The sequence below is a fragment of the Lolium rigidum genome, chromosome 2, assembly GCF_022539505.1.
Source record: "Lolium rigidum isolate FL_2022 chromosome 2, APGP_CSIRO_Lrig_0.1, whole genome shotgun sequence".
Lineage (NCBI taxonomy): Eukaryota > Viridiplantae > Streptophyta > Magnoliopsida > Poales > Poaceae > Lolium > Lolium rigidum.
Window position 1 is genome coordinate 19,544,855 of NC_061509.1, and position 5,041 is coordinate 19,549,895.

General features: G+C 45.6%; 1 pseudogene; it reads right to left on the reverse strand.

Moving 5' to 3' along the window:
• Positions 1-347: 347 nt before the first annotated feature.
• On the reverse strand, positions 348-1,853 carry LOC124689304 (annotated as a pseudogene).
• Between the last annotated feature and the right edge of the window lie 3,188 nt (positions 1,854-5,041).

Consider the following 5,041-nt stretch of genomic DNA (forward strand, 5'->3'; position numbering starts at 1 on the left):
AAATCAGCAATTAAACAACTCATGCTTTTGTATAAAACTGAAAATACAATCAAGATTTCAACAAGCCATGTTTTTCTAGCCCAGTTTAGGCAGAACTAACCATAAATGCAAAGGATAAGACAGTAGGAGGAGTATCCGCAGATGGGGCTACCACTTACCAGCTCTCTCTTTCTAAGAATGTCGGCAGTAATATGCATCCAATATTTTGTTTGCAGTTTTAACACGGGTAACTTTGTAAGTTACTGGAATTACAGAGGAACTATAGACTAGGAGTAGACCAGACTTATGCGAAGACAAAGTAATCTTCAAGCCACTGTCTACAAAATGAGCACAAGACAGTGCAATCTTCAAAGCGCCAACCACTGTCTGAAGGGGTCAGCCAGTGACAAATCATGGATATTCTCGTCGAGATTAGTACGACCGTAATGCTCAGGTCCCTTATGACACTTGAATTCAATCCAAGCATCCTGAGAAGCTCTGTTTTCCACTTGTAGCAGCTTGTGTTGATAAGCAACTGATTGACTGCTGTAGTAACAGTATCCTTCAAATTCAATTTTGTTCAGCACTTTTGCATTCAAAATAAAGAACCTCGCAAAGTCAATCTGTTTATCATTGCCTACGAATGACTTAAACACCACTTTTTCGGATGGGTCTCGAAGGCATTCAATTGGATGCAGTGGGTCATACTGAGGCTCATTTTTATTATCCATCTCATAGTGCTTGTGAAACTGCAAAATGAAAAGAAGAGGTTTATGATATAGCTGTTGCTAACTTGAACATATAAGATGTCAATTAAATCATACATATAAGCAAGCAAAATATGAGTGCTCACAATGACGTAGAGCCGTTCCAAACAGGGGAACCCCCTGAGGAAGTTAAGAACCGTGTGCAATTCACGGCCTGAAGACCTGAGAGCCAGAACCTTCAAGGTGTGTATTGAGTTTTCCAATCTGACTGGGCTCATTCCCTGACGAAAAGAAAATGAATATCAAAAGATAAATATCTGTATGTAGGAGTGCCGAATGTTGGTTGCATCTCGCTACCCGCGGAAGATCCGTACCGAGTGAGTAAGGGCCCAATATCTCGAGCTTAGGTGCTCTAACTACCCGGATAGTCAAACGATCCAAGTGGTAAGGTAATAGTATCCTTTCAAGACAAGGAGCGTCCTCAATGACCAATTCTTCTATCTTATGTATGCTGCTAAAGGCACCGATGCTCCTAAGAGTCGGCGAGCTAACACGGAGGCGCCCCGTAGACTTAACTCCTTTTATGAATAAACTCTCCAAGGCATGGCAGCTAGAGATCAGTAAATGGAAGATTTCCTCCGAGATGGAAACATTAAACAATGAAAGCTTCTTGAGGAGGGGGAAATTCATAGGTGACACGATCTCATGGGGGAACTGACAATAGCTGATTTTGGCAACGAGGAGGGTGGATGCAGAGCACAACACGAATGGTGGCAGTAATCCATCGGTGTAGATGATAATGAGCTCCTGGAGATTGGCTAGTGCTCTGGAGTGGAACCAGGAGTGGAACCAGCTCTCCACCTCAGCAGAGAACCCGAGGTGGTGGCAGGGGAAGGAGAATCGCCGGGTGGGGCCAGGGTGCTGGGATAGTATTTGGGAGATGGCGGAGGCGAGGACGGAGATGGGGACATGTGGGATCCAGGTGAGGATGTCGAGGTTGAGAGGTGCGGACCGCCAGAGGGGGCGCCATCGGCGAGAGAGTACCTGCGTGCGTCCACCGTCCTTTGTTGGGAGGAGGGAGATGATGGTGCCGAGGATGGCATCAGGGAGGTGGCTGATGAGATCGTCATCGGGCGCTGGTGCCGACGCTGCTTCGACCTTCTCCATGGATGGCGGGTACAGATGGAGTCAGGCCATCGATCACCGCCGTCCCCGGCGCTGGGGAATGGAGTTGGAGGTAGGGAACCGCGATAGATCTAGGGTTCAGGGTGGTAAGGCAGTAGTAGAATTTGGGAATGGAGCGGCTCTGTGGAGTGTGGACGGTCCTAGCCTTTCTAATATGGAGAATTCCGATATAAGTATTGATAAAATTCTTTATTTGACGGTAAAACAAAATTTGATTTCCGTATTTGGCCCTGGAAATTATTATTTTTCCTTATTTGACACTAGGTCTAAATTTCTTTCCTAATATGACAGTCATGTACATTTTGACCACTAACAGGGGGCATTATGTGACCAATTTTTTAAGAGGACTAAAGCAGCAGTAGAGTGATATGTTCGTTCATGGTTAAATGACCGAATGATTGCCCCGTACATTTGGTCGCCGACCGATCTTAATTCAAAAGCTTACATTCGTCGGGTTTTAATTCAAAAATTGGCTCACATTCACCACATACATGAGGTCAAGTCAACATATACTCCAAGGAAATGAACAAGTGACATGTAAATATTCACTCTAACTTCAGTGGTCAACACATTGTTAATTTAACCATGTATAAATTGTACAAACTCAATAAAAAAATTCATGTAAATTGTCAAAGCGAGAACTGCAACAAGTCTGCAGTACCGTAGATGAACTGTAACTAGCAGATTCAGTTGTACAATTCTCATGAGAAGAAGCATGTTAGATGCAAATGTAATCCAGTATCATCACTTTCTAGTTCTACCCTAATCACTTCCAAGATGGCTTTCATCTCATCGTACTTCTTGTGTTCCTCCGGCAGATCTGCGTACGTGACTGGTTCGCCCACCACCTCATCCGCAGCTTTTGACATGGTTGCTGCAGATGTCGACGTAGTGGTTGCTGTAGAGGGTCCCACCGGGCGTGCCAGAATGTGTTGCTGTCAAAAACCCACCGGCGAGTAGCGAAGGGCAACACCGTAGAGCCGGGAGGCTCCCAGGACTGCGGTGGACCCTGGTCCCTCGGGCGACGGCCCGCAATGCCTTCTGGCACACGTCCTGGTGCTTACGAGGGCGTGCCACCTGACCTATACCTGGTCAGGAAGGTGATGGATTGCTTCGACTAGTTTCCCGCATGGCAAACACGTAAACATTAAATACGAGCCCCGATCGGCTCTTAGGTTGCCCTGTGGATCGACTCAAAGAGCCGATTGCCCCATGGTTCATGTTAGATTTATAATGACATGGGGATCATGCTTTATCAATATCAAGCTAAACTAATCTACGATAGTCTAGGGTTTTCACCGTATAATCGGAACATCCTATGCGTAGTTGAGCCTAGCAAATACGTAAGATGATGGAAAACCAACCCTAAAAAGGCCTAAAAACCAACGTGAAGTTGATCCCCGGAATAATCCCTCTAGAGCTTAATAAACCACACCTTACGCACTACCGGATCGTTCAACCCGTTTATAAGGCCTAACCATACGGATATCAAACCAATCCTTGAAGAACAAAGAGCAACTATAACGGATTAGATCTACTAAATAAAGAACAAGCAAGATGCTGCCCTTACACCTAAAAAGGCTTTAGTACGAGCAACACCAACAACGAATAAACTGATACTGCCTAGATCGCAAGCATGTTGCTTACCCGGGAGAAACCCTCGAAACAAGGGGTGGCGATGCGCCTAGATTGATTTGTTGTGAACGTGATCGTCCTCTTTTCTCAATAACCCTAGATACATATTTATAGTCCGTAGACTTTCTAACTTGGGAATAAACCCAACCGTGTACGAGCTAAACTCTATCTCTTAATTCTAACCGACACGTAACCTACTATAATTTACAGATACACTGGCAATCTAGCCCAAGCTTCTTGTACAAGGCCGGTTCAAGAATATCTTCCGTGCATATCCTCTAAGCCCATTTAATCACGGCCCATCTCCAGACTTGGTTAAATTCTGGTGATAACACCCGTACATTTGGTCGCCGACCGATCTTAATTCAAAAGCTTACATTCGTCGGGTTTTAATTCAAAAATTGGGCTCACATTCACCACATACATGAGGTCAAGTCAACATATACTCCAAGGAAATGAACAAGTGTATTCACTCTAACTTCAGTGGTCAACACATTGTTAATTTAACCATGTATAAATTGTACAAACTCAATAAAAAAAATCATGTAAATTGTCAAAGCGAGAACTGCAACAAGTCTGCAGTACCGTAGATGAACTGTAACTAGCAGATTCAGTTGTACAATTCTCATGAGAAGAAGCATGTTAGATGCAAATGTAATCCAGTATCATCACTTTCTAGTTCTACCCTAATCAACTCGAGGAAACATAAGATTAACCGGTCATTAAGGCCACAAAGAAGCACAAATGGAAGCACATGAAGGAGCGTGAGCCGAGAGGAGTGCCCGAGACGGCATAGGCCGGACTTCTGAGCAGATCGTACGCGGTGCTAACCTGCACCACTCGCGGAAGAGGGCCCACATCGCCGTTGCCGTGCTTGGGTCGCCGTCTGGAGTCCCGAATTCGCCGCCCACTGCCGCTGTGCCAAGGACGCCCTCCCTAGCCCATCAGCGTCCCACCATCGCCGCCGGTAGAGCTCCGTACCGGGTCGGGGAAAGGGACTGAGATTCAGTGCCCTGACATTGTGCCCCGAGCCTCTTAATCCACCATTCATTCATTTACATCTAACGGCCAGCACGGAATGAGATCCCAGGACAGCCCAAGTCAACAGCACCCAGGCACATCGGGCGAGCGGGAAGGAGAGGAGTAGAGCTTGATACAAGATGTGTAGTGTGCCACATATTTTTTGAGGATGGAGGACACCTTTTTCTCAACTGCAAGCACTGTTCAAAAAATCGTCCGATTCAATGATTAATCGCCCAATTAATCCATATTTAGTGGTCACCGATTAGCCGATAAACTCATTTATCGTCCGATTAACTCATTTATCGCCCGATTAATCGGCCGATTTGCCTATCAATCGCTAATCGTCAGCCGAGCGAGTTAACCCCGATAAGCGATTTCCTCAACATTGCTGCAAGTATGCAAAGAAGAGGTGGCAAAGTCTATTCCTCGAGGATGTACGCCTGAAACTACTTCCATGTCGGTCAGCAATTGAGGTGCTTGAGGAAGTATTAAGGTTGTCAGAGAATGAACAG